Source organism: Oncorhynchus masou, chromosome 5, assembly GCF_036934945.1.
Source record: "Oncorhynchus masou masou isolate Uvic2021 chromosome 5, UVic_Omas_1.1, whole genome shotgun sequence".
Classification (NCBI taxonomy): Eukaryota; Metazoa; Chordata; class Actinopteri; order Salmoniformes; family Salmonidae; genus Oncorhynchus; species Oncorhynchus masou.
This window is the reverse complement of record NC_088216.1, coordinates 35,409,039-35,423,498: the sequence shown is the minus strand read 5'-3', so window position 1 is coordinate 35,423,498 and position 14,460 is coordinate 35,409,039. Positions and strand designations below refer to the sequence as shown.

Genomic DNA, 14,460 nt, shown 5'->3' with positions numbered 1-14,460 from the left:
GACTGTTCCTTTAAACAGCTTGGAAAATTCCAGAAAATTATGTCATGGCTTTAGAAGCTTCTGATAGGCTAATTGACATCATTAGAGTCAATTAGAGGTGTACCTGTGGATGTATTTCAAGGCCTACCTTCAAACTCAGTGCCTTTTTTTGCTTGACATCATGGGAAAATCAAAAGAAATCAGCCAATACCTCAGAAAAATAATTGTAGACCTCCACAAGTCTGGCTCATTCTTGGGAGCAATTTCCAAACACCTGAAGGTACCACATTCATCTGTACAAACAATAGTACGCAAGTATAAACACCATGGGACCACGCAGCTATGATACCGCTCAGGAAGGAGACAGCTTCTGTCTCCTGGAGATGAACGTACTTTGGTGCGAAAAGTGCAAATCAATCCCAGAACAACAGCAAAGGACCTTATTGTAACAGTTTTCTTCAGGTGAAAGAGAGTCGGACCAAAATGCGGCGTGGATATTTAGATTCATGTTTTAATAAAAGAACGAACACGAATCAATACAAAAAACAACAAACGTAACACGAAAACCGAAACAGCCTATACTGGTGCAAAGTAACACAGAGAGAGAAACAAGGACAATCACCCACGACACACTCAAAGAATATGGCTGCCTAAATATGGTTCCCAATCAGAGACAACGATAAACACCCGCCTCTGATTGAGAACCACTTCAGACAGCCATAGACTATGCTAGCAAACCCCACTAAGCCACAATCCCAATACCTAAGAAAAACCCCAAGACAAAACGCACCACATACCAAAACCCATGTCACACCCTGGCCTGACCAAATAAAGAAAGAAAACACAAAATACTAAGACCAGGGCGTGACACTTATGAAGATGCTGGAGGAAACAGGTACAAAAGTATCTATGTCACGTTCTGACCTTAGTTTCTTTGTTTTGTCTTTTTGTTTTAGTATGGTCAGGGCGTGAGTTGGGTGGGTTGTCTATGTTTGGTTTTCTATGATTTTCTATTTCTGTGTTTGGCCTGGTATGGTTCTCAATCAGAGTCAGCTGTCAATTGTTGTCCCTGATTGAGAACCATATTTAGGTAGCCTGTTTTCGATTGTGTTTTGTGGGTGGTTGTTTTCAGTCTTTGTGTGTCTACACCAGACAGAACGGTTCCGGTTGTTTCTTTGTTATTCAGTGTTCAGTGTTCATTAAATAAGATGAACATGTACCATGCTGTGCTTTGGTCCTCACCTTCTTCCCACGACAGCCATTACAATCTATATCCACAGTAAAACGAGTCCTATATCTACATAACCTGAAAGGATGCTCAGCAAGGAAGAAACCGCTGCTCCAAAACCGCCAAAAACAAGCCAGACTACGGTTTGCAACTGCACATGGGGACAAAGATCGTACTTTTTGGAGAAATGTCCTCTGGTCTGATGAAACAAAAATATAACTGTTTGGCCATAATGACCACTGTTATGATTGGAGGAAAAAGGGGAGGCTTGCAAGCTGAAGAACACCATCCCAACCGTGAAGCACGGAGGTGGCAGCATCATGTTGTGGGTGCGCTTTGATGCAGGAGGGACTGGTGCACTTCACATAATAGATGGCATTATGAAGCAACATCTCAAGACATCAGTCAGGAAGTTAAAGTTTGGTCGCAAATGGGTCTTCCAAATGGACAATGACCCCAAACATACTTCCAAAGTTGTGGCAAAATGGCTTAAGGACACCAAAGTCGAGGTATTGGAGTGGCCATCACAAAGCCCTGACCTCAATCCTACAGAATATTTGTGGGCAGAACTGAAAAAGCATGTGTGAGCATGGAGGCTTACAAACCTGACTTAGTTACACCAGCTTTGTCAGGAGGAATGGGCTAAAATTCACCCAACTTATTGTGGGAAGCTTGTGGAAGGCTACCCAAAACGTTTGACCCAAGTTAAACAATTTAAAGGCAATGCTACCAAATACAAATTGAGTGCATGTAAACTTCTGACATTTCACATTCTTAAAATTAAGAGGTGACCCAAGACAGGGAATTTTTAAATGTTAGGAATTGCAAAAAAACTGAGTTTAAATGTATTTGGCTAAGGTGCATGTAAACTTCCGACTTCAACTGTAAATAGCAATTTTCAGTAGTGCTCAAAGCATGCCATTCCACGAGCGCAGCATTTTTTTCCCAACTCAAATCAATTAGCACAAACAGTACTCCGTGACAACAAAATCATAAACAACAGAGTAGGGCCGGCTAATAAATCCTTAGTTTAGGGGTTATGCTCAGGTAAAACAAGTTGGCTAATCTATGCTTCTGTATTTCCAAGTCCTTTTCTTGAAGACCAAGGGGTATAACATTTATTGGGATGACTGGAAATCTGATAGGCTTTGTTTTTTAACGTAAAGATATCATTTAATCATATTATTATATGTAGTAGAAAGTGATGGGTTAGAAGAAGCCTACATAACCAACCCATAAACTAAAATTGAACATCCATATATGGCCAGCAATGTAAATTTAACATTGATTTATCTTGCAATAGATGTCGTTCAATTGGTAGCATACATTTTTCCAATGCCTCTTAAGGGGAAAGTAATCTAAAACCAACAGAATGTAGTCAGATAAAGATTACTGAGTTTGGGTAATCCAAAACAGGTCATTAGTAACTGTAACGGATTACATTTACAAAGTAACCTACCCAACCCTGTTTCATGAGTATGAGTTTCTGAAGCATGTAGTCTTAGTTTTGAAAAGACTCCATAAAGTGCGTAGTTCATTCAAAGTGGGACTAAAACTTTTAATCCAAGTCGGTACACGGCGGCCAAATGTCAATGACATGGTTCAAAGTAGAGGAGAGATTGACTGTATCACTATTGGTCTTTGAGCGAGGTGTTGATGTGTTGAAAGTACCAACCTGTCTGTTCAACAGTTGGCACGGAGTTCGGACACTCATCAGTATCACACAAGACATGCAACCAGAGGTCTCTTCACAGTCCCCAGGTCCAGAACAGAAGCTGTGAAACACAGTATTAAATAGAGCCATGACTAAATGGAACTATCTGCCACCCCAGGTAACCTAACATAGCAATAAACCCAGATTTTAAAAAACGGTTAAAAGAACACCTTACGGCACAACGGGGACTGTGAAGAGACACACAGACATTTTTATGCATTTTCTATTGTATTATGCATTGTATTATGTACAGTATGTGATACATGGTTGGGATACGACTGTGATTTGTACTTGTCTCACCTGGCAGTCTTAAAATGATGCTCTTGCTGTGGGTTGCTCTGGATGGGAGTGTCTGTTAAATGACTCAATTGTAATGTAAATGTAGTGCTATGTATATTATATATTTCATTTGTTGTGTTGTTTCCTGTTGTTTCCTGTTTGCTGTGTTGTTTTCCAGGAAGTGTAGTCCCTGCCTTGGCAGCAACTAATTGGGGATCCTAATAAATATTAAAAATACAACGTAGAAACTGTTTTCCTACATTGGAACGACCTGCAGATGTCTTCTTTGTTTTTTTTATTTATTTTTTGACTTCTTTCTGTTTAAAAAAAAGTACTTATTCTCTCTTGATGACAACACATTGCTGTTGAATTCATAAAATAACAGTTCAGTATGTATTTACTCATTTTCGATATTCTGAAGTAAAAACTGACCCTGCCCAATGTCTGTATAGGAGGCTACACCTGCAATTCTGCTTATCTTGCCAATGCTTTGATTGAGTCTCAAGAGCTTAGCTGATTCTCCACCCATCTGCTCTACCAGTTACTGCAGTAAGCAAAGCACTGGGTCATGTTCTTTATGCACCAAACAGAGGAAAACAGACTAAAACCAGGAGGAACTGCCTGGGCTTCTCCGTTTCAAAAAGTTTCAAATTCAAGTTTTTTTGTAGTTCAGTAATACTGGGTAATAAACAATCATTGGGAGTTCTTGTGTAAAAATCACAATTAGAGCTCCACGCTTAGAAATCCCCAATCCATATGCGAATTGAGCATTTTATGAGAAACATATTTGGTTCTGTAAGGGTTAAAGAAGTTAAGCATCTGTTCCGTGCTCCCCTGCAATCCCCGACATTTGCCTTGTTTCCCTGCGCTCCCCCTTCTCACTCCTCTCCTAATTCGCTTGGAACTCAGCCCAGAGAAAGCTAGAAAGTCCAATCTTTTTTGTAATGATTTTGACCTTAAACTTCTCTGCTTTTCTCAGTGAAGTTGTTTCTATCTTCTCGTCATTGTTTCAAGCAAGTTGGGATAGCTGGTACTCACTGTCTGGCTCCATTAGGATTTTCCTCTCAAATTCATTAAGACGAAGCCAATGAGTTGACTGCCTGGTTAGTCAGCTCCACTCCATAACCTAACCGCTTATGTTCATTCTCCATATGATATTATATGAATGCAGAAATGGACTGGCCATAGGTCAGGGCGGTCAAATGTCAGATGGTCTGGTCCATCTTTCGTCCAGTTGGCCTGTCTGGGTTTTCTGGGTGGGCTGGTGTGTTAGTACGATTGACATGCAGTAATTTCTATCTTGCCTCATCCATGGAAACTAAGTGATGCTGTAGACCCATGTGTAAGTGGGGTGAATAATCTGCACTTCAATGGAGAGATGAGTCTCATTTATTTTGCAAGTTACACATTCAACAACAGAGGGCGCTATTATGTCACATTAGCCATATGCACAGACAGGTCATATACAGTACAGATCACTGGCTACATGCAGAACAAGATATCAGTACAGCTGAATGCATGGTCTCTTGCTGTGATGGGAGCAGTGTTTGTGTTACTCCTAAACAGTACATCTAGAATGCTAAAATATGTGCAGCTGTAATCAGATAAAGGTGGATCATGAAAGTGTAAACGTTCCATGGTCTAAACTAAGTCTGTGAATATTTGGTGTATGTCATTGATATGTCAGCATGAACCATCAACAGAGTGATTAGACCAGTAGCATAGTCTGTAAACATACAGCAAGTAAAATATTAAGCGTAGCGTAAAGATTGAGTAGTGGGATTCTGTTTGTTAAAGCTGTTCTTTTTCACAATGGAACCGGATGAGAGTTACAGTATATAAAGATTATGCTTTATGTGGCTCTTGGACACATGTTGAAGAGCCAATCACAGGTGCCGAAAGATTCTCTCCACACACAGATGCTTCAGCTCTGTCTACTCCGTCACATGACATGGGGAGTGAAGTGGAGCCGCTAAATAAGTCTCTTGCACTCCTTATCTCTTTTTGCACGTGTTCAAATGGAAAGGGAGAAAGAGTTAATATGTCGCCCTTCTCTCAAAATGTATATTTGGGACCTCTAGAGACATTTTGTGACAGGTATTGTGGGTTCATTTAATTCAATCAGTGTTGCTGGTTTCCCCACATGACACCCCTTGGGTTATTCCTTTGTGTAGTAGAGTTGCAATAACTCTGTGTAATAGAGCTGTATGGACGGTGTGATTGCCAAGTTTTCTGTTTCAGTCAAGCTGCCAAACGTGAAACTGACCAAAGGGAGGGGGAGAGGGCTCTGAGGCATTTTAATTTACAGCTTTAAAGTAACTCTGGGCCAGCAAGACAAAAGAAGAGAAATGACACTGAAAACAATGGGCGGGGGAAGAGAAGGAGAGAGAAATGACAAAGCATATGGGGTTGGGGAAAAGAGTGCAGGGGAGGAGTGGAGTGGAGACCCTTAACTTGGACGTGAGAGGGGAAATGACACGGAGCAGGAGAGAGAGAGAGAGAGGATGCAGAGGAGAGAGTGGGAGCAGAGAGAGGGAGAGAGAGTTTGCCGAGTAGTATTTGATGTGTCGAGCCTCTCTTCCAAGCAGCTTCTCGGAATCCAGTGTCACTTCTACCTCCTGGAGCCTCTCAGCTTAGCCGTCTCTCTGCAATCAGGAGTCAGCAGGCAGCTGCCCAGCCTACACACACACACACACACACACACACACACACACACACACACACACACACACACACACACACACACACACACACACACACACACACACACACACCAATAGCTCTGGAGATGAGCAGCACAGAGGCACTTCAAGAGGCTGTCGGATACACATTCACCCTAGGATAGGAGTGTGTTTTCTATCAGGTAAGGTCAAACATTTGCTTTCAGTGCTAATACTGTACTTCCATTATTTACTTTGCCTCTTGCTCTGTCATGCTTTGGCTGTGTTCATTCAGTGTCCACCTTTTAGATGTCAAGGCAATCGCTCATCAGGATAACAGTCATACGTACAATTTTGTTTCCAGGGGATGAAAATGAAACTTTTAGCCCAAAAACATGTTTGCATTTTCCGAGAGCCTATGCAGATGATAAAGTTGTTTACAGTGCATGTCGGCCATAGTTTCTCATGAACCCCTTGGACTGTTGCTTGCCAGATCAAACATAAACAACAAGGCTGGAGCAGAGGTTTGACTTCTGCAGGGCGATATTTCAAAACAAGTAAGCCTCATGTCTTCTCACAAGTCTGCAGCCTCCGTGTTTATTTTTCAAACTCTGGCACGTGCACTGAAAATGGTGAGCCCCAATCTATCTGATGGGAAAACTTGAGGGGACTGAACGCTTTCAAGCTGTGCTTTCCACACTTGGGGGAACCTCTAGCTTCGAGTTAAATACTGTATAACGCTGCATGGTTGTGTAGAAGTGGTATTTTTGTTTACTGTACACTAGGGCTCTCTTTGGGCTACTTTATCTTGGGGTTTCTCCCAGAGATTGCAAAGCAGATGATGTCTATTCTGAAGTGATACTCGCTTTGGTGTGAGTAATGAGGGCTAACAGAGCTTTGACACACGCTAATCAAAAGCAGCCTCCAAGGAAGAGTCGGACAGGTCCCATGTAGGCTTATTAGCAGGGTGACAGGGAGGGTTGCTGCAATCCTTCATTTAAAGATAAATAGGGCAAAGTTGTGAAAAATGGCTAAACTATGCCTCTTAAAAATGACTGAACAATGCCTTAGACCCAGGACATGCTTTCAATGGTGCTATCCCACTTAGTAGTGTACTGTCATCATAACCCTCCACCCTCGTCCACTCGATCCCACCCACCAATCCCCATCCCACCCTTCCTCCACCACCCCCCTGCAACTCGCATTGATACCATTTTGTGAGAACCTGAAACTGAATTCCAGATTAAACTACTCACTTGAGAAATATGAAACTCTGAAAGGGAGAGAAAATCCAAGCCAGGAATGAATGTTTCAGTTCCAGTTGTGAGAACTGTTTTTTTCCCCATACCGTATGGCGATGGAATTTAGTGGAAGAGGTAAATGTTTTTAAATCAAAGTGAAAAATAAAGACGTCAGTTGAGCAGCTCTCAGGATCCATTACCTTGCCTAGACAAGCCATTAACATGGAGTTCACTGTCAATGACCTACACAAAATACACTCTGTCAAAGTGGAGGAAAAATTCTAACATTTAAAAAATATAATGTAATTTATCTTTATTAGATATTCAACCGCCTATGGCAGCAATTACAGCTGTGAGTCTTTCTGGGTAAGTCTAAGAGCTTTGCACACCTGGATTTTTTTACCCAATTGGTACAGACTTGGAAGAGGCAATGGTCTAGAGCCATGCGTCCTCCGAATCGCAACCCCGCCAAGCCGCACTGCTTCTTGACACAAGGGAGGAAACACTGTACACCTGTCAGGTGTACACTGCGCCCGGCCCGTCAAATGAGTTGCCAGTGCATGAACAAGAACATCCCTGCCGGCCAAGCCCTCCCCTAACCCGGACAAAGCTGGGCCAATTGTGTGCTGGGTCTCCTGGTCACGGCCGGCTGCGACAGAGCCTGGACTTGAACGAGGATCTCTAGTGGCACAGCTAGCACTGTGATGCAGTGCCTTAGACCACTACACCACTCAAGAGGCCCATATGGGATTATTTAAAAAATTCTTAAAGCTCTGTCCAGTTGGTCGTTGATCTTTTCTAGACAGCCATTTTCAGGTCTTGCCATAGATTTTCAAGTCAATTTAAGTCACAACTGTAACTAGGCCAGTCAAGCAAAATCCTAGAGGAAAACCTGGTTCAGGTTGCTTTCCAACAGACTGGGAGACAAACTCACCTTTCAGCATGACAACAACCTAATACAGTGCATATTTGGCCTTGTGTTTTAGATTATTGTCCTGCTGAAAGGTGAGTTTGTCTCGCAGTCTGTTGGAAAGCAGCCTGAACTATGTGTTCCTCTAGGATTTTGCATGTGCTTAGCTCTATTCCGTTTCTTTTTATCCTAAACAACTCCCTAGTCCTTGCTGATGACAAGCATGCCCATAAAATGATGCAGCCATTGAAAATATGGCAGCATCATACTTGAAAATACGAAGAGTGGATTTGCCCCAAACACTGTATTCAGGACATAAAGTTAATTTCTTTGCAACATTTTTGCAGTTTCATTTTTGTGCCTTATTGCAAACAGGATGCATGTTTTTTTTTTCAATAAAGCCCCACCGTGGAGGTGTCATAATACCGATAAAACCTAGTGGACAGACAGAGAAATGGATCTTATTGTTTTTCCACCATTCATTTTTCCCATAGGGGATTTTTAGAAACACTTCAAATAAAATCATGATTAGCTTTTGTTTTAGTTTCAATTTTAGTTTACTATAATAACCTTGGTTTGTTGATAGTATGACCATCTGTAGAGCATCTACAGATGGAATATCCGGACTGTCCAAATAAGGTGGATTTATGTCAACTCCTCATGCACATAATAAACTCCATGGCAGCTAGCCATATTCCAAGATCTTCATTTCAATCCCCCCAAAATCGAATATCTTAAGTAAACAAATTAGCCTTCCGGAAAGGAAACGACAACAAATTACTGTCCAAATACTGTAGAAAGTAAATGGGAAAAATTGTAAATGATCATATAAGAACTGTATCGTTTCACCGAGAAAAATAAAGCTTTCAAATTAATTACATATTAGATAATAGGCCATATAAGAACGGCATGTGAATATTGATTAGTACAGTTAGTATAGAATGTTTGGCTAACAGAAAACAAATGGAATGTGCTAGCTAGCGTTAGCAAAAGTTTGCAAACTATTTATTTTTAAGACTGACACATGGCCTCTGTGTGCCCCATGTTCCCTCCTCACCCCCAGAGGTGAGGCCTCTGAGCTTGTAGTGCACTACATAGGGAATAGGGTTAATTTGGGACACATCCACACACATATCCCTCCCTGGTTTCGAAATAATAGCCAGAATGGTGCCTAACACCCAAAACATTGATTACTCTGAGAGGAAAAAATGTGTACGGAAATGTGTTATAGAAACATCCTCAGAAGGCTCTCTTGTAACAGTAGGCCTACTGAGTTGCAATGATTAACTAGACATTATGATAGAGTTAGCCTGTCCATACCCAATAAAGATATGGAATAAGATTGACCAAAACAGGTCGGCAGTAGATGTTCATCTATGACAATTGATAGGATTGTGTCACTTTCTGTGGCTTTGGAGAAAAATGGTGTCACTTTCTGTGGCTTTGGAGAACAACGGCATCTACTACAGGAAGGTATTTGTGGAACTATGCCATGGCACACATAGGAACATTCTCTGCACCCCCATCCTCTGGAGTCACATACCCGGTTTTACTTTTCCAGATGACCATTTACATTAGTAATGTATGGAGGCATTGGAATATGCCACTAAAAAGGTACAGTGCTGATAGGAAACAAGACTTTATCATGAAGTTATTGAGCTCGGAGTTCTGTTGAACGTTAGTTGTTGTGGGGGAAAATGTTTTGCAGTGACTTCAATGGATATACTTCCCACTGGTGTACCAGAGCATTTAATACTGATTCTTCCCCTGTGAATTCTTATTTTTCTTCCCGCAATGGGATTTTGCCTCTGCCTGGAACATAAGAATGAGGAGAGAAGTAATAGAGGAAGGATGGGAATGGGATGCAGGCCTGTGAGTGTTTTGCATTTCAAACGAGAGCCAACATCCCATTGCCTCCAACTGAGGTGTGTATGCATGTATGTATGTATGTATGTATGTATGTATGTATGTATGTATGTATGTATGTATGTATGTATGTATGTATGTATGTATGTATGTATGTATGTATGTATGTATGTATGTATGTATGTATGTATGTATGTATGTATGTATGTATGTATGTATGTATGTATGTATGTATGTATGTATGTATAAGTATCTCATATATATACAGTGCCTTGCGAAAGTATTCGGCCCCCTTGAAATTTGCAACATTTTGCAACATTTCAGGCTTCACACATAAAGATATAAAACTGTATTTTTTTGTGAAGAATCAACAACAAGTGGGACACAATCATGAAGTGGAACAACATTTATTGGATATTTCAAACTTTTTTAACAAATCAAAAACTGAAAAATTGGGCGTGCAAAATTATTCAGCCCCCTTAAGTTAATACTTTGTAGCGCCACCTTTTGCTGCGATTACAGCTGTAAGTCGCTTGGGGTATGTCTCTATCAGTTTTGCACATCGAGAGACTGACATTTTTTCCCATTCCTCCTTGAAAAACAGCTCGAGCTCAGTGAGGTTGGATGGAGAGCATTTGTGAACAGCAGTTTTCAGTTCTTTCCACAGATTCTCGATTGGATTCAGGTCTGGACTTTGACTTGGCCATTCTAACACCTGGATATGTTTATTTTTGAACCATTCCATTGTAGATTTTGCTTTATGTTTTGGATCATTGTCTTGTTGGAAGACAAATCTCCGTCCCAGTCTCAGGTCTTTTGCAGACTCCATCAGGTTTTCTTCCAGAATGGTCCTGTATTTGGCTCCATCCATCTTCCCATCAATTTTAACCATCTTCCCTGTCCCTGCTGAAGAAAAGCAGGCCCAAACCATGATGCTGCCACCACCATGTCTGACAGTGGGGATGATGTGTTCAGGGTTATGAGCTGTGTTGCTTTTACGCCAAACATAACGTTTTGCATTGTTGCCAAAAAGTTCAATTTTGGTTTCATCTGACCAGAGCACCTTCTTCCACATGTTTGGTGTGTCTCCCAGGTGGCTTGTGGCAAACTTTAAAGGACACTTTTTATGGATATCTTTAAGAAATGGCTTTCTTCTTGCCACTCTTCCATAAAGGCCAGATTTGTGCAATATACGACTGATTGTTGTCCTATGGACAGAGTCTCCCACCTCAGCTGTAGATCTCTGCAGTTCATCCAGAGTGATCATGGGCCTCTTGGCTGCATCTCTGATCAGTCTTCTCCTTGTATGAGCTGAAAGATCAGAGGGACAGCCAGGTCTTGGTAGATTTGCAGTGGTCTGATACTCCTTCCATTTCAATATTATCGCTTGCACAGTGCTCGTTGGGATGTTTAAAGCTTGGGAAATCTTTTTGTATCCAAATCCGGCTTTAAACTTCTTCACAACAGTATCTCGGACCTGCCTGGTGTGTTCCTTGTTCTTCATGATGCTCTCTGCGCTTTTAACATTTACATTTACATTTAAGTCATTTAGCAGACGCTCTTATCCAGAGCGACTTACAAATTGGTGAATTCACCTTCTGACATCAGTGGAACAGCCACTTTACAATAGTGCATCTAAATCATTTAAGGGGGGGTGAGAAGGATTACTTTATCCTATCCTAGGTATTCCTTGAAGAGGTGGGGTTTCAGGTGTCTCCGGAAGGTGGTGATTGACTCCGCTGTCCTGGCGTCGTGAGGGAGTTTGTTCCACCATTGGGGGGCCAGAGCAGCGAACAGTTTTGACTGGGCTGAGCGGGAACTGTACTTCCTCAGTGGTAGGGAGGCGAGCAGGCCAGAGGTGGATGAACGCAGTGCCCTTGTTTGGGTGTAGGGCCTGATCAGAGCCTGGAGGTACTGCGGTGCCGTTCCCCTCACAGCTCCGTAGGCAAGCACCATGGTCTTGTAGCAGATGCGAGCTTTAACTGGAAGCCAGTGGAGAGAGCGGAGGAGCGGGGTGACGTGAGAGAACTTGGGAAGGTTGAACACCAGACGGGCTGCGGCGTTCTGGATGAGTTGTAGGGGTTTAATGGCACAGGCAGGGAGCCCAGCCAACAGCGAGTTGCAGTAATCCAGACGGGAGATGACAAGTGCCTGGATTAGGACCTGCGCCGCTTCCTGTGTGAGGCAGGGTCGTACTCTGCGGATGTTGTAGAGCATAAACCTACAGGAACGGGCCACCGCCTTGATGTTAGTTGAGAACGACAGGGTGTTGTCCAGGATAACGGACCTCTGAGACTATCACAGTGCAGGTGCATTTATACGGAGACTTGATTACGCACAGGTGGATTGTATTTATCATCATTAGTCATTTAGGTCAACATTGGATCATTCAGAGATCCTCACTGAACTTCTGGAGAGAGTTTGCTGCACTGAAAGTAAAGGGGCTGAATAATTTTGCACGCCCAATTTTTCAGTTTTTGAAATGTTAAAAAAGTTTGAAATATCAAATAAATGTCGTTCAAATTCATGATTGTGTCCCACTTGTTGTTGATTCTTCACAAAAAATACAGTTTTATATCTTTATGTTTGAAGCCTGAAATGTGGCAAAAGTTCGCAAAGTTCAAGGGGGCCGAATACTTTCGCAAGGCACTGTATATATATATATATATATATATATATATATATATATATATATATATATATATATATATATATATATATATATATATATATATATATATATATATGAGATAGAGAGAGAGATACATTTAAAAAAAGAACACTTACTGGACAGTTTGTACTGTCCTCTGTGCTCTTTATTGTATCCATTACAGTCTAAAGTAAATAAGGTCCAGTGTAGGTCGTGAATGTCCCTTCAGGGCCACTGTACAGGAGCCATGATCCCAGGAGTCTAGTCATGGGGAGACATGGGGGAAGCTTGTTATGCTATTTCCTATGAACATGTAATGCACTACTTTTGAGCAGGGTCCATAGGGAATAGGATGCCATTTGGGATGCAGAACTAATACAGCCCATCTGGCATTCCACACAAACAGGATGCAGGGCACCAGTAGCTCTGGGTTCCATTAAAACAAAACAGAACAAAAATATCAACTTGAAAGAAGCCTTGATTTAACTCCTCGTGGATATGTCTCTGTCTACCCTGTCATCTCTCAGGCTTTCAAAGTGGCTCTCTACAAATACCAAAGGGGAGAGAGTTTGGGCTCGGGTTTAAACCAAAAAACCCAGCCTTTATTTTTGTTGACACTGTGGAAATCGTGTGCATGTGACCCTCTTTGCTTCTAAAGGGAATTGTTAAAAACATTTGTTTGTTTCCCTGAAACATTGACTGTTTAACCAGTCTCCTCATCACCAGTTTTAAAGGCCCAGTACAGTCAAAAATATTTTCCTTATTTCATATATATTTCCGCACTATGAGTTTGTAATAATACTGTGAAATTGTGAACATGATGATAATGCCCTCCTGGTGTAAGAGCTATTGGTAAGAGCTACCTGAAATTTCAGTCTGTTTTGGTGGGATGGTGTGTTGGCCTTCCAAGGTGACATCACCATGCAGTAAAGTAGTTAATAGACCAAAAATAAAGACAGTTCCAAACCTCTCTGGCAATAACAGATCATTTTCAGATAATTTCTTCAGTTTTACAGCTAATTTCCTGCAATTCTACACATTTTGTAATGACTTACAGTATGCCATGTTAATATGATATCTGAGTGAGAATGATTAACAAAATCAATGGGGGCACCCTGGAGGTCAGGACCCCTGGGCACGTGCCCTTTGTGCCAGGTCGGTATTCAGACATGATTACTACTACTCCTAAGTATAGATAGCTGGCTAGACTAACCTCCACTCTCAAAATTGTTAGCTGACATGGCAAATTGAGTGACTGTCTGTGACTGACATAACGAGAAAACTGCGAATGCACTACCAAATTTCGAAATTGTACCTGGTATTTTCTACTATTCTTATACTCTCAATAGTAAGTTGAGACCCCGACTGAGTCACCCCCCCCCAGTCACCCCTCCACCCCCAAATCAAAAAATAAATAATAATATTTTTTGATTTGGGGGTGGGGGGGTGACTCGGATTGGGGGCCCCATAGCGACCACTTACGTTGCTTAGGCTTGGAACTGGCCCTGCTCATCACATTTTATTAGCATGTTTTTTGGGGGAAAACAACAGTTGTTTTTGAACAATATGGTGATCATAATGATGCAGAATGTTGCATGGGAAGGACATTATTTCACATAAAGTCAAAATGCGCATAAAACTTTTTTCATATAAAATATTGAAAACTATCATCTGTTTTGATGCAATTTTACCTGCTGGCTAGCGATTAGCCAGACACATAGTCCTCCCTTTTCCCTCCCTATGCCAAGCACTGCATTCAAGTAACGCATAACAGAATCTGACATCTTTTCCAGGTTTGCCTTCAATTCACAGAGTCAGCAGGAGAGTACATTAGAATGTATTCCCTCCTCACTCTGCACACGCATGTGCACACACACACACACACACACACACACACACACACACACACACACACACACACACACACACACAC

The 14,460-nt window shown here is 41.7% G+C and overlaps 1 protein-coding gene across 4 annotated transcripts in view; it reads left to right on the top strand.

Annotated features, from left to right (window-relative positions):
- The first annotated feature begins 5,656 nt into the window (after nt 1-5,656).
- ripor3 (RIPOR family member 3) overlaps nt 5,657-14,460 on the top strand; it is a 66,395-nt gene continuing 57,591 nt past the window's right edge. For all 4 annotated transcript variants that reach the window (XM_064965440.1, XM_064965442.1, XM_064965443.1 and 1 more), the window contains exon 1: nt 5,657-6,063. The gene's annotated coding sequence lies outside the window, so the exon portion shown is untranslated. The remainder of the gene's footprint in view (nt 6,064-14,460) is intronic.